The sequence below is a fragment of the Oncorhynchus mykiss genome, chromosome 17 (genome assembly GCF_013265735.2).
Source record: "Oncorhynchus mykiss isolate Arlee chromosome 17, USDA_OmykA_1.1, whole genome shotgun sequence".
Classification (NCBI taxonomy): Eukaryota; Metazoa; Chordata; class Actinopteri; order Salmoniformes; family Salmonidae; genus Oncorhynchus; species Oncorhynchus mykiss.
The window spans coordinates 52,321,316-52,337,424 of NC_048581.1; positions in this window are offsets into that span (position 1 = coordinate 52,321,316).

Consider the following 16,109-nt stretch of genomic DNA (forward strand, 5'->3'; position numbering starts at 1 on the left):
GAAATGTTAGCACATTTATTACAAAAAAATTAAACATATTTACATTAGTATTCAGACCCTTTACTCTACATTCTTGAAGCACCTTTGGCAGTGGTAACAGCCTAGAGTATTTTGGGGCATGATGCTACAAGCTTCGCATACCTGTATTTGGGGAGTTTATCATTGTTTGTAGCCATCCAAAATCACAACAACAACCAACAACTGCTGCTGCTCCTCCTCCTCCTTCTGCGGTGGGGTTTATTGGCAGTTGTCGTCATCCAATGTTATGGTACATTACCGCCACCTACTGTACTGGAGTGTGGGCCAGAGACTAAATCCTACCTGGCAGCCCCATTTCTCTTAAAATATAACAAAATATTTGAGACTGTACCTAATGACGCTTTACTCAATATACTCTTTAAACTAATTTCCTGTATCCCCTTCTCCCTCATACTAGAGCTGAGCCTCTCTCTTTCCCTCTCATACTGCCCACACTGTATCAATAAATGCTCCACTGTCTGTTTCCTGGCAATAATCACACTTTCCTGCTGGACTCTTTCCTATCACATTCAAAGTCTTATTCAACTGGCTGTGTCCCACCCTTAATCTTGTAAAAATAGCCTCCTCTCTTCTGTGCCTTCCTGCCGTCCTCCCCTCCCCAACTTTCCTCTGTACTTGAAATAAATGCCTGCCCTTAGTATCTCTATTCCACTGCTCCTGCCATTTCTGCACCATCACTGTTCATATCAGGCTTTTTGCCTCTGCCTTGCTCATTGAAACTACAACTTCAACATTCCCACTACTAAGTGATTGTTCAGCTAGTGCATCAACTGCCTCGTTCCCCTCCACCCTCATATGGGCTGGGGCCCAAGTAAATCTTATCTGTATACCAATCTGTCTAATCCTGCCTTGGGTTCGTAGCACGTCATAAAGCAGGTATTGTCTGCTACGTGCTCTAAAGGATTGCAGACTCATCATCACTGCACATGAATCAGAGCAAATAACTAGTTTGTCTGGCTTGACTTCCTCCACCCACTGCAAGGCCAACAGTAGCCATCAGCTCCGCCGTATATACAGCCAGATTATCTGTAATACGTTTCCTGACTTCCACTCCCCATTCCTGCACTACAAATGCTGGCCAAGTACGTCCTGTCCTTGGATCTTTTGAACCATATTTGGAAACGGGCACAAAATCCTAATACACAGTATCCAGACATCTCTTAAACAAATCAGATGGATCAACACCTTCCCTGTCTTTCTGTAGTCTCTCCAGCACTTCTAAATCAACTACTGGAGGCAGGAGTAGCCATGGTGGATTTACAGGAATAGCTAAAGTTGGACAAATCTCCCTTACATACAGTCCCATCTCCCTCGCCTGGGTATTACCCACACACCCAAAGCTCCTATTCTGTCCTCACTCATGTTCCCAGCATGCAGGATGAGACACCCCATGTCACGGTAGGTTGACTTAATAATTAATTGCCAGCTGCTGTCTCCTAATCAAGCTCCCCATGCAGTGTACTCTATCCACCAGGTAGCCTGATAGAGACTTCCCCACCCTCACCTGGATAGACCTTCCAAACAGGAAATGATTTATCCAGTTGTATATTCTTCCTCCTCCCCCCATAATATCAAGCTTGATTAACAACCCCTCCAACATCATATACGCCTTCTCCACATCAAAAAAGAAAGCTACAACTGTCTCCTTGTCCTGTCTCCTGAGCCTCCCGACATCTGCTTCTAAGCAGAGCACTGGGTCCATAGTTCCCCTCCCCTTCCTGAACTCTGGTGTGGCGATACTTGCCCCCTGCTCTCCAGGAAGTAAGTTAGCCTCTCCATAATCATACGTTTCATAATCTTACATACAGTACATGTGATGTTAAAGCTATTGGCCGATAGCTTGTCGGCTTCGTTGGTTCCTTCCCTGGCTTCCGGATTGGTACCACTACTCCCTCTTTCCAGCTGCCTTGTAATTTTCCCTCCCCCCACACTCTGTTGTGCAACACCAATACCTTATCCAGTGCCTCATCACTAAGATGAGCCAAAATGACATTGCTCACCTCCTCTTTCCCAGATTAAGTTAACCCAGCCTTACCTGTTGCCTTTTTCATCTCTTCCATGCATCATTTACATCCTCCCTACTACCCAGCACTCCAGGGTGCCCCTCTCTCATTCTCTCTCTCCTTCCCCCTCTGCCCCTCTGACACATTTCCAGAGCTATGCACTTGGACAAACGATTTGGTCATGATCTCTGCCTTCTCATCTGTTACTGCCATTCTCCCGCAGGTGTCGCCCTTCCAATGGTGTCACAGAACCGACGCCAAAATGACCTCGTTGCCTGACGGATCATTCTCCTCACCAGGTTCTGGGCCTGCTTATACTGTATCAGATGTTGGAAGTTATGCTTCCTTTTCAGTACTCCAAATGCCCTGTTCCTACTCCTCACCACTGCCCCAAACTCCTCTTTCCACCATGGTTGTACACCATACCCACATTTCCCATACTCGTGCTCCCCTCCACATCTGGCATACTACCTCTTCTCTCTACAGGCTTTTTCCACATGCCCAAACCTCTGGCAGTTATAACATCTTAAAGGCTTTGGTGCATAAGCCCTCACAATCTTCCTCTGTTCTTTAGAAATACAATGAATCAAAATAAGACCACTCCTGAGTCCCGGTCACTCTGTTAGACTCCACTTTTCCCAGCCATTTGACACCTCAAATGGATTTCCAACATATGCGTTCTTACTCAACAAACGCATCCCAACAAGAATCAAATCATTATGATTCATAGATGTATCCTCAACTCTGAATTTTAGACTAGTCCTTCTTTGTTCCAGTTTTCACACAGATTTGATCTCAGCATCCACTTCTGCCATTTTACTTCAACTCAGCTCACAACAATTCTGTCCCATTTAAGCATGCACCTCGTTTTCCTGATGTTGTCAGCTAACCCATCTATAGAATGTTGAGATTGCTGAAAGGCCAGTCTCTTTGGCAGTTGCTAGGTTTACATCCAATTGGCGACAGAATTTCATGCCAATATTCTAAAATCTGCATGAAGAAAATATTAACATTTTCCCACCAGTGGTGTTTCCACCAAATGGACTTGTTGTGGTTACAAATCAGTGCATGATGACATAGTGCACACAAAATGAACGTTTTCATGTATTGAATAAAAATCTTCAATCTGCTTCCATCACATTTGTAACTCTACCTATAGTCAAAATAACTGTTGCATTGAATAGCAAATGTGCCTACTCTGGTCTTGGCCAGTGCACTCCAGCTAACAGCTTGCAGATACAGTGCGGGTAGGCCTATAGCCTACATGATGAGATTATTCTGGGAAAAAAGAGCAAGATTATTTTTATTTGTCAAATGGCAGCCAAGCGTTGATGATCATGTCAACAGAATAAGTCCCTCAAAATGTATTGGAAAGGAGCATCAAGCTCATCACCTTGCACTTTCACCACCCTGTGAAGTTCTTCAGAATTAATTTAATCTGTAGCCTAATAACGGTATGCTTTCCCAATGAGTGGAGTACCACGCAACATGTCATCGTGTTACTCAAGGTTTAATTCGATATGATGGTTATCATATATATATTTGCACAAAAAATCGTTTCCACCGACATTTCTCACGTAATTAATTTTACCAACACAAAAATATCCCACCTTCTCTAGCGTATTTTGTTTTGTCAACAAGTTTACTGACAATTGTTCTGTTTCCATCAGGCCTGTGCCTACATGTTTTTATCTGAGATGTAGAGGAAACCAGGGATGGTTGTAACACAGGACAGCTGGAGGCAGGGCTTTCTCTAATAGAGCTCCATTTTTTTATGGAATGGTCTGCCTACCCATGTGAGAGACGCAAACTCGGTCTCAACATTTAAGTCTTTACTGAAGACTCATCTCTTCAGTGGGTCATATGATTGAGTGTAGTCTGGCCCAGGAGTGTGAAGGTGAACGGAAAGGCTCTGGAGCAACGAACCGCCCTTGCTGTCTCTGCCTGTCCGGTTCCCCTCTTTCCACTGGGATTCTCTGCCTCAGCCCCTGTAATAGGGTTAGAGTCACTGGCTTACTGGTGCTCTTGCCTAGGAGGGGTGTGTCACTTGAGTGGGTTGAGTCACTGATGTGATCTTCCTGTCTGGGTTGGCACCCCCTTGGGTTGTGTCGTGTCGGAGATCATTGTGGGCTATACTCGGCCTTGTCTCAGGATGGTAAGTTGGTGGTTGAAGATATCCCTGTAGTGGTGTGGAGGCTGTGCTTTGGCAAAGTGGGTGGGGTTATATCCTTCCTGTTTGGCCCTGTCTGGGGGTATCATCGGATGGGGCCACAGTGTCTCCTGACCCCACCTGTCTCAGCCTCCAGTATTTATGCTGCAGTAGTTTATGTGTCGGGGGGGCTAGGGTCAGTTTGTTATATCTGGAGTACTTCTCCTGTCCTGTCCAGTGTCCTGTGCGAATTTAAGTTTGCTCTCTCTAATTATCTCTTTTCTCTCTTTCTTTCTCTCTCTCGGAGGACCTGAGCCCTAGGACCATGCCTCAAGACTACCTGGTATGATGACTCCTTGCTGTCCCCAGTGCACCTGGCCGTGCTGCTGCTCCAGTTTCAACTGTTCTGCCTGTGATTATAATTATTTGACCATGCTGTTAATTTATGAACATTAGAACATCTTGGCCATGTTCTGTTATAATCTCCACCCGGCACAGCCAGAAGAGGACTGGCCACCCCACATAGCCTGGTTCCTCTCTAGGTTTCTTCCTAGGTTTTGGCCTTTCTAGGGAGTTTTTCCTTGATAGTTATAACACTCTCAATATCTCTAATCAGGAACAAGCTAGAATCATTTGACTCACTATGCAAATGGTGAGTTTAGTCCTCAACCCTCATGTGAAGAAGCAAGACCCTGTGATAGACTGCAGATTTTATTGACAAAAATCTGATCACGTGGAATTCATTAGTTTTTTTCCATTAGGGACACCACAAACATTTAATTGTTGTTGATTGTTGTTTAGTCGAGAAAGGCCAGTTAAAATGATTAACATAATGTACAAAATATTAACAATTTTATGATTTGTATTATTATTTTGTTTCTGCTGCACAAAATGTTCAACATGGCAATGTTGTTAAAGGTTTTTACATTTTTCGTTGCATGATTTCTGCATTTTTTTCAAACTGTTACATTTCACAGCAATCCCTGTTACAACTGACCCGGGAGTGTAACATTTCACTCCTTGTGTTTGAGACAAAGTCACAACTTGTCTGTTTGATTTAGAGAGGTAATACCTACACTCATTTGTAGCAGACAGATGAAAGCTGTTCCTATCCCATTTTGAATGTAGTAGCTCAAACAATCTCTGAGAAAATGACAAACTTGCTAAAAGTGTTTCGACCATCCCCGGTCTCCCCTACTTTACTTGCATAAAAAGGTTGGATGGAAACCTGGTTACTGTATTCTATTTTTTCAAGTGTGATGTCATTACATCCAGCTGTCTTTTCTTGACATAAGATAGTTAAATGGAAACACAACCTAGCAGGCAATTGTTGCATCTATTTTCTATGCAAACTTTCTAAATGTAAAAAAGACAAGTGTCACGTCCTGACCTTAGTTCCTTTTTTATTTCTCTATTTTGGTTTGGTCAGGGCGTGAGTTGGGGTGGGCATTCTGTTTTGTTCTGTGTGTTGTATTTCTATGTGTTTGGCCTGGTATGGTTCCCAATCAGAGGCAGCTGTCAATTGTTGTCTCTGATTGAGAACCATACTTAGGTAGCCTGTTCCCACCTGTGTTGGTGGGTAGTTGTTTTCTGTTTTTGTATTCTGTACCAGACAGAACTGTTTCGTTCATTCTCTTTTGTTGTTTTTTCATTCAGTGTTCATTTCATAAATAAAGATGAACACGTACCACGCTGTACCTTGGTCCTCACCTTCTTCCTATGAATGTTGTTACAACAAGTTAATGGAAACATAGCTACGGACTGTTTTGAATGTTATTTTGGCTAAGGATCTGACCCTTTTTTTTCAATTTTAAAATGACATACGCAAATCTAACTACCTGTAGCTCAGGACCTATAGCAAGGATATGCATATTCTTGAAACAAGTTGAAAGGAAACACTTTGAAATTTGTGAAAATGTTAAATTAATGTAGGAGAATATAACACATTAGATCTGGTAGAAGACACAGCAGGGGTTCAAACAGTAGCACCCAGTTCCTACATTTGAATATAAAAATAGATTTTAGCAAACAAAACTAAACCACATTTTATCTCTGGGACCCTCAGGATAACAAATCAGAGCAAGATTACTGAATTGAAGTACCTTTACTTTCAGAGGTGAAAGTATGAAATGAGCTACCGTGATAAAAGTTTATTGTTGTTGTGCACTCTCTTCAAACAATAGCATGGTATTTTTTCATTGTAATAGCTACTGTAAATTGGACACTTCAGTTAGATTAACAAGAATTTTAGATATCTGCCCATATAAGACATGTCTATGTCCTGGAAAGTTGGCTGTGACTTACAACATCGTTCTAGTTACATTTACTCAAGTTAGCAACAACCATCCTGGTATAGGGACACCGATCCCGTAGAGGTTATTAATACGTGTTACATATCAGTTTGCAAACAATGTAAAAAAAAAAAAAGATAATTGAGTTAATAAAGCCGCATACAAACATGGTCTCTTTTTTGCTTTCTGTGGTGGTGGGGCAGCCAGCAGAAAATATGGAGCGTAGGGGTTGGTAATGTTCTCTAGTTGCGCCGTGATTGGCTCAGTGTTCCTTCACTCATGGGGACACTACGTCACCGCAAAATCTACGGGTAGAGCTCGAAAATTCAAGCCCCTTGGGTGCTGTCATAGACTTAAATTACAAATGCCCATCCGAGAAGGCTCAAGGTCATTGGCCACAGATAAAATAACATCAAATCACTTTATATCTACATTAGCTTTGATTGGACTGACCATGTCAACATCATGCTTTCAAAATCTTAGCTAGCAGGCGAGACAAGCAGTCATCATCATGCATCAAGTCAAGCAATCTACTGGTAAATCCTTTTCAAGCTTTGTCATATGAAGAGAAATGATAGATAAAACGTATTGGTGCTTATCAGCCATTGGACATAAACATTACACAACAATTTGGAAATCACAAATTCAACATTGAGTGCTAAGGTGCCACTATTGCCCCGGGGAGACCCATGGGATGGCGTGCAATTGGCCCAGCATCGTCCGGGTTAGGGAAGGGTTTGGCCGGCCTGGATGTCCTTGTCTCATCATGCTATAGCGACTCCTTGTGGCGGGCCGGTCGGTCGACTTTGTTCGTCAGTTCAACAGTGTTTTCTCCAACACATTGCAACAGGTCGCTTCCGGGTAGTGTGTCCATAAGCAGCGCGGCTTGCCTATCGAACCTTCGCCGAGTCCGTAGGGGATTTGCAGCGATGAGACAAGATCGTAACGACCAATTGAATATCATGAAAAAGAGAGTAACGCAATGGGCCAGAAAATATTGAATACATTGGTCATGCTCTAAATCCAACATGACTTCTATCACGTTCTAAACAACTGGAAACTCAGATCTGGGAAATCTCAGACTTCAGTAAGTCTGAGACAACTGGGAATGGGGATAAAACTAGTTCCGCCTGGGAAAATAGTTTTGAACAGTTGGGATTTCGGGCCTCTTTCTAGAAGGACTCACAAGAAGGCGCCACATTCCTGTTCAAGTGAGCACAGACCAACAAGGGTGAGTCCAAAAATTTATTATACGCTGCTGCATAATTTATGTAATTTGCCAGGGAGATATGTATACTCTAGCTAAGAAAGTAATACTAAGTGTATGTTGTGAAGTAAGGTGTTAGTAGGCCATGTGCTTCACCCTAATAATTTGCTCCCTTTTCACCTCATAACTTAGCCTACAGTTCTGACTTGGTGGTGCATATTCAGCCTTTAGCCTGTTTTAGAGAAATGTTGTCATTGAATATTGTAAGAGCTTTCATTGTCTGCTTTTTGCCCTCCTTTTTATCTTACATTTCTGACTTAGTGCACAGGGTGAATATTGTAAGAATGGCCCATGTTCTGAATTCTGTCGCTGTACATTTAACAAGTGTTGAACAAATATCAAATCAAATAGTAACTACGTCCATCCTAGCTAGCTCATTAATGTCTTGATCGAAATTACGGATTGCCTCTTATCTGCTCGTTGTCCCTTTATGCCTGTCACGCCCTGACCTTAGTATTCTTTGTTTTCTTTACTATTTTGGTTAGGTCAGGGTGTGACATGGGTGATGTGTGTGTTTTTGTACTGTCTGGGGTTTTGTATGTTTATGGGGGTGTTTACCATCTAGGTGTTTATGTATGTCTATGGTTGCCTAGATTGGTTCTCAATTAGAGGCAGCAGGTTATCGTTGTCTCTGATTGGGAACCATATTTAGGCCGCCATCTTCTTTGGGTATATCGTGGGTTATTATCTAGGTCTAGTTGCCTGTGTTTGCATCATAGCGTCACGTTCGTTTTGTTATTTTTGTATAGTTTGTTTAGTGTCTATCTTTATTAAAAGTATCATGTATTCACATTATGCTGCGCCTTGGTCTTCTCTGTACAACGAACGTGACAGAATAACCCACCATAAAAGGACCAAGCAGCGTGATTGGGAGGAACAGCGCTTAAAACCTGTTGGGGCAACTCAACTCCACCCCCTCCCCCCAAAAAGTATTCTTTAGAAATATTTAACTTTCACACATTAACAAGTCCAATACCTCAAATGAAAGATAAACACCTTGTTCATCTACCCATGTCAGATTTTTTAAATGTTTTACAGCAAAAACACAACATATATTTATGTTAGACCACCACCAAACCAAAGATAAAACGCAGCCATTTTTTCCAGCCAAAGATAAAATCACAAAAGCAGGATTAGAAATAAAATGAATCACTAACCTCTTGAAAATATTCATCAGATGACAGTCATATGACATGTTACACAGTACATTTATGTTTTGTTTGATAATATGCATTTTTATATCCACAAATCTCGGTTTACATTGACGCCATGTTCAGAAATTCCTCCAAAATATCCGGAGGAATTATAGAAAGCTACGCCAGATAACAGAAATACTCATAAACTTTGACTAAAGATACATGTTCTACACATGTTCTACATATAATTAAAGATACACCACCATTACACTTTCTTAATGCAACCGCTGTGTCAGATTTTTTTTAAACGTTACGAAAAAAGCCTAACATTGCAATAATCTGAGACGGCGCTCAGACGTAACCGCCATGTTGGAGTCAACAGAAATACGAAATTACAACATAAATATTCCCTTACCTTTGATGATCTTTCATCAGAATGTAGTGCAAGGAGTCCTAGTTCCACAATAAATTGTTGTTTTGTTCTATAATGTCCAATACTAGTGTCCAAGTAGCTGCATTTGCTATCACTTTCAGCTCACGTGCCCAAAAACTGACTGCTGGTCCAAGATAACTCGCACGAAAACTTCCAAAAGATATATTCCAGGTCGAATAAACTGGTCAAACTAAGTAGAGAATCAATCTTCAGGATGTTATTATCATATATATCCAATAACGTTCCAACCGGATCATACGTTTTCATCTGGGGCCGAATGGAACAGCCGTAGCAGCCACAGAGAAATGCGCCACAGCAAAATGGCATTCTGTTGTGACACTGACTATTTTCCCTCCCATTAGGTCAAAGTTCACAGCAAATGCTCCACTTTCTACTGAATGAGGACATCTAGTGGAAGGCGTAGGAAGTGCTTCCAGATCCATATCTTGTTGGGAAAGGAGGGGGCGATGACGTCAAAGTTGCCCCAACTTTCAGAATTTCACTCCTTGTTTGGAAGATTGCCTGCCCTATGAGTTCTGTTATACTCACAGACATAATTCAAACAGTTTTAGAAACTTCAGAGTGTTTTCTATCCAATAGTAATAATAATATGCATATATTAGCAATCTAGGACATAGTTTGATGCATTCACTATGGGCACGCAATTCATCCAAAGTGAAAATACTGCCCCCTATCCTCATGAAGTTAATGGAGAAATGGACCTGGGAGAAGGACGAATGGGTAACAACCTGGGAGGAGATTGAGAGTTGGTCGATCGATCCAGGGAGAGTGCCAGAGCCTGCATGGGATTCTTTGGAACAGTGCGAGGAGGGATACAGGAGAATGGAGGAACGACGAAGATATAAGGGTACACGGCTAGCACGGAGGGCCGAGAGGCAGCCACAATAATATTTTGGGAGGGGGCACACGAGGAGATTGGTTAAGTCAGGTAGGAGACCTGAGCCAACTCCTCGTGCTTACCGTGGGGAGCGTGTAACTGGTCAGGCACCGTGTTATGCAGAGATGCGCATGGTGTCTCCAGTGCGCATTTCTAGCCCGGTGTGCTATATTCCAGCTCCTGGTATTGGCCGGGCTAGAATGAGCATCCAGCCAGGACGGGTTGTGTCAGCTTTACACTCCAGACCTCCAGTACGCCTCCACAGCCCAGTATTTCCTGTGCCTGCTCCCCACACTCGCCCTGAGGTGCGTGTCCCCAGCCCAGTACCACTAGTGCCAACACCACGCACTAAGCTTCCTGTGCGTCTCCAGAGCCCTGTACGCAATGTTCCTCCTCCCCGCACTCGCCTTGAGGTGCGTGTCTCCAGCCCGGTACCACCAGTGCCGGCACCACACACCAGGCCACCAGTGCACCTCCAGGGTCCAGTACTCCCTGTTCCTGCTCCTCGCACTCGCCCTGAGGTGCGTGTCCCCAGCCCGGTACCTCCGGTGCCGGCACCACGCACCAGGCCTATAGTGCGACTCGGCAGTCTAGTACGCCCTGTTCTTTCTCGCCGCACTCGCCCTGAGGTGCGTGTCTCCAGCCCGGTACCACCAGTTCCGGCACCACACACGGGGCGGCAGGGTAACCTAGTGGTTAGAGCGTTGGACTAGTAACCGAAGGTTGCGAGTTCAAACCCCCGAGCTGACAAGGTACAAATCTGTCGTTCTGCCCCTGAACAGGCAGTTAACCCACTGTTCCTAGGCCGTCATTGAAAATAAGAATTTGTTCTTAACTGACTTGCCTGGTTAAATAAAGGTAAAATAAAAATAAATAAAAAAACACCAGGCCACCAGTGTGCCTCCAGGGTCCAGTACTCCCTGCTCCTCGCACTTGCCCTGAGGTACGTGTCCCTAGCCCGGTACCACCAGTGCCGGCACCACGCACCAGGCCTACAGTGTGCCTCGCCAGTCCAGAGCGTCCGGCAACAGTACCCAGTCCAGAGCGTCCGGCAACAGTACCCAGTCCAGAGCGTCCGGCTACAGTACCCAGCCCAGAGCGTCCAGCTACAGTACCCAGCCCAGAGCGTCCGGCTACAGTACCCAGCCCAGAGTGTCCAGCTACAGTACCCAGCCCAGAGCGTCCGGCTACAGTACCCAGTCCAGAGCGTCCGGCAACAGTACCCAGTCCAGAGCGTCCGGCTACAGTACCCAGTCCAGAGCGTCCGGCAACAGTACCCAGTCCAGAGCGTCCGGCTACAGTACCCAGTCCAGAGCGTCCGGCAACAGTACCCAGTCCAGAGCGTCCGGCTACAGTACCCAGCCCAGAGCGTCCAGCTACAGTACCCAGCCCAGAGCGTCCAGCTACAGTACCCAGTCCAGAGCGTCCGGCTACAGTACCCAGCCCAGAGCGTCCGGCTACAGTACCCAGCCCAGAGCGTCCAGCTACAGTACCCAGCCCAGAGCGTCCAGCTACAGTACCCAGCCCAGAGCGTCCGGCTACAGTACCCAGCCCAGAGCGTCCAGCTACAGTACCCAGTCCAGAGCGTCCGGCAACAGTACCCAGTCCAGAGCGTCCGGCGACAGTACCCAGCCCAGAGCGTCCAGCTACAGTACCCAGCCCAGAGCGTCCGGCTACAGTACCCAGCCCAGAGCGTCCAGCTACAGTACCCAGCCCAGAGCGTCCGGCTACAGTACCCAGCCCAGAGCGTCCAGCTACAGTACCCAGCCCAGAGCGTCCAGCTACAGTACCCAGCCCAGAGCGTCCGGCTACAGTACCCAGCCCAGAGCGGATATGAAGTGTAAAATGTGCTAAAATTACTCATGTAAAAAGGGTGGTCTGTGCAGACCCTCATTCCAAAACAATCCAGACAAACACATAATGTATATGTTGCTTACCTCAGCTACACATGGAATAAACATATAAAGTATGTCTAGATATTTTTAGGCAAATAACAGTATACACAATCTCTATTTTTGAGTCTAGTGTACAAGGCATATATTACATCCCCCATTGTATTCATACACCAAAAATCATGTACACATGGTAGGCATGATATTAAGCTTGTGATCAGATTGGAAATAAAATCAAATACATTTGGGGGGCATAAATTATGACAATGCAGTAAGTGACAAGATACTGTTATCCCTTTTTGTCTGTGGTGACTATTGACCATAGACAAAAAGTGAAATAGAATGCACATGCATTTTCCAATAAGATCTCAGAGTTTATGGAGAAAAAAGTTAGTTTACACATAAACTTGATAATGTAACAGTTGTTAAAGTACTATGTGAATTTCACCAGGTTCATATATCAATATGTTGTGTTGATTTGTTATGCATGCCTGCATCCTGGGAGAAGGGGAGTGTGTACTTACATTTTGCCCGGCGTGCTCAAATCATTTTGATGCACTGAGAGAGGTAGGCACGCCTTTTCTGTCTTCAGAAAAGTTTGATTATTTTAAGTACAACGTCATACACACAGTGTTTTGTTCATGAATAATGATGTATATTTAGAGGTTACTCATAAGTGGATGGTATTGTTAAGATGCACTTGTAATTGTACTTTTTAGGATGATGTCAATATTCTGAATTCAACATGTGGTTAATAGCTAGCTAAGGTATTAGCAGGCTATTGTATGTGTGAACGATGCTAGCTCCTCGAATCATCCCAATCCCTCCTATTGTGCATCTGTTGTAGAAAGAGGCGACGATTCTCAGAACATATGTGCTCTACAAATGTTTTATTTCCTTTTGGGTGCAGGTATGTGGTTTTATCTATGTAAAATATGTTATGTATAATAAGGAGAGAGTGTATTCATTTTTGTATTCGAAAATCATTTTGATGCACTGAGAGAGAAAGAGGCGACGATTCTCAGAACATATGTGCTCTACAAATGTTTTATTTCCTTTTGGATGCAGATGCAGAGAGTCAGTTCTGCTTGATTAAAACTACCTGATCTCCAAAGTCCACGTTCATAGTCTCTATCAACCACACATAACGCAGAGTTACAGCGGTGCAGTATAGCACCGGCTACATTGGTGCCTTCTAGACCCGGATTCATCGTTGATCGACGTCAGCTCAATCACCGCGGCGCAGCTGCTCTCGAGACTAATTATATAATTGAGGTACTCTTGCCGCCTTGTGGCAAAAATCGTAACTACAGTCTTTTTTCCTGTTTATTTTTTTCTGACAACGATGTATTGAGAGCGCTGTTTATCGTTAACCAACATAGAAGTGTGTTCATCAACAGACATTTTAACGTAACTTTAGTGGCATGGCATCTTATAATGGTGATGAACCCAAATTCACTGCTGGGAGGGGGAGGTTTTTCTCATACTCTGATCAAACCCCTGTAAAGTGTGTAGGTGCAGGAGGTTCCCCCATGTTTTGCTCCACAAAAAAATGGATGAAAGCCCTTCATCTAGTGTTAATCCAAATGCCCCTGTAGATGGTCTAGCTGAGCTGGTCACTCAGCTAGCCCGGGAAATAGGGAGCTCCATTAGGGAAGAACTACAGAGTGGCAGGTCCAGTACTTATGAGCCACCAGTAAGTACAGAAAAGATAAGTGATCATCATTCAGAGTCAGTAGGATATGTAGATCTCAGTCAAGTTAAGTTCATCATGTAATCAGACATAAAGGAACCTCCTACATATAGAGGAGATGGTACAGACAAATGCCCCATTCATGAATGGGAGGAGTTGATGAAAATATACTTGAGGAGGAAGGGATGTCCTGTTGGGGAACAATCAGATGAGATGATTAGTCGATTATCTGGCAAAGCAAGAGACATGGTAAAGATACATTTACGCAATGAGACAACCGTTGATCCTACAGAGAAGCCAGAGATTGTATTTGACATTCTGAAACAGAATTTCAGTGAATTGGCCTTTTCATGTATGCCCTTGGCTGATTTTTACAATACTAAACCTGTACCCGGAGAGGCTGTTATGGAGTACTGGTTTCGATTGAACAAGGCCGTAGATGTCGCTGACGAGGGCCTTAAGAGACAAGGTAAGAAGATTGACAGCTCCAACTCTGATGTCGTTAGGATGTTTGTAACATACTGCCCTGACTCCAAACTGGCAGCAGTATTCCAATACAAGTCTGCTGAGAAATGGACTGCGAGTGAAGTACAGGAGAGAATCTATGAACATGAACGTCGCAGGAAGGCCACCATGTGTCAATCTACCGCTGTATCCTCAAAGCAAGTAACAGTACATCCCCAGATAACTCCATGTGAAGGCGGGGTCAATGCTGGTACGTGCAGTGACACTTCTCTCACATCAAGCGCCAAACAAGATGGGCAGAGTGCAAGTATCGAGAGACTCATTCACCTGCTTGAACGTACCTTAGAGAAGAGCATACAACCCGTTATGGTTTCACAGACACAGGCCAAGGCACCATCTTTCCCCACCCAGCCCTTCAGGCGTAGGGAATGCAGGGTTTGTGGCTCAACAGATCACTCCACTGTGATGCACTGTAGACATGAGAGCCTGTGCCTCCTGTGCTTTTCCCCATATCATTGGAAGTCAAATTGTCCTAAACCGGGGGAACACTGCCAATCCCGGTGGTGAAAGACGCCCACCACAACAGCAGAGAAACTCACCACCACAGCAGCAACCGTTAAACTGACACGCCCACAGGTGAAGGGGGGAAATGTGGGTGTTCAACTGTCTACCCCAGGAAAGAATTTGATGATCTCGAGAAAACGTATGAGATTTTGTGCTCTGATGCGAAAGAAGGAGAGAAAATTGTTGTGTTAGGTTCACAAGAGGTTGAGGCTTTTTCAGATTTGTTTTACACTTCTGTGTCTGTACATGGGAAAGAGCAGCTTAAGGGCATGCTTGACACTGGGTCTATGGCCTGTACATTAAGTGAACATGCGGAGCAGAGACTTTTGGAAGCAGGTGCCCTTCCTCAGCATTATCAGCCTCCCACAGAGTTAGTATTAGTGGGGTGTGGGGGGAAGAAGACCTCAACAAAGTGTTTCTATGATTTGGAGATGCAAATCTATGGGATTGATGTTAAAGTGCCCACTCTAGTTGTTCCTGGACAGCGTGATGATCTCATCCTGGGATCGAATGTCATTAAGCATCTATTGCGTGAGATGAAAGGCACTGACGAATACTGGAAGCTCGTCAACAACATGGATGGCCAGACCCACTCACCAGAGGGTGAGCAGTTTCTGCAGATGATGACAAGTGTCACAAGATGGAAGGGACAGCAAGTCGATGGCAAGATTGGGACAGTGAAGCTCACTCAAGCTGTGACTCTTTCGCCCAAGACTGAACACTTAGTTTGGGGTAAACTTCCTAAAAATGTGGCATTGTCTCCAGGCAGCACTGTAATAGTCGAACCTACCAGGTCAAAGGTCATGCCCAGAAACATACTCGTGGGTAGAGTTATTACACCCATGTGGGGAGATGGCTGGGTCCCTTTAAAGGTAGTAAACTGTTCTGACAAAAATCTCACCCTAAGACGTAACATGAAGTTGGCAGATGTGTCTACATGCTTGGCTGTTGAGGATGCAACAATCTTTCAGGGCCTTCATGAAGTGAGGAAAACCCCAATGGAACAGAAGCAGGATGACAATGGCTGCCACAATCTGAAACAAAGACTGTCTGATCTAGGATTAGTAGACATTGACATTGATGGATGCCAGGTAGCTGACCAGTGGAAGAAAAAGCTTGTGAATACCATCACAAAATATGAAGACATCTTCTCAAGACATAATCTGGACTGCGGAGAAGCCAGGGGTTATGTTCACCGTATCCACCTGGTTGATGACAGACCCTTCCGGCTACCATACAGAAGAGTTCCGCCTGCTCATTACCTGAAGCTGAGGAAGGT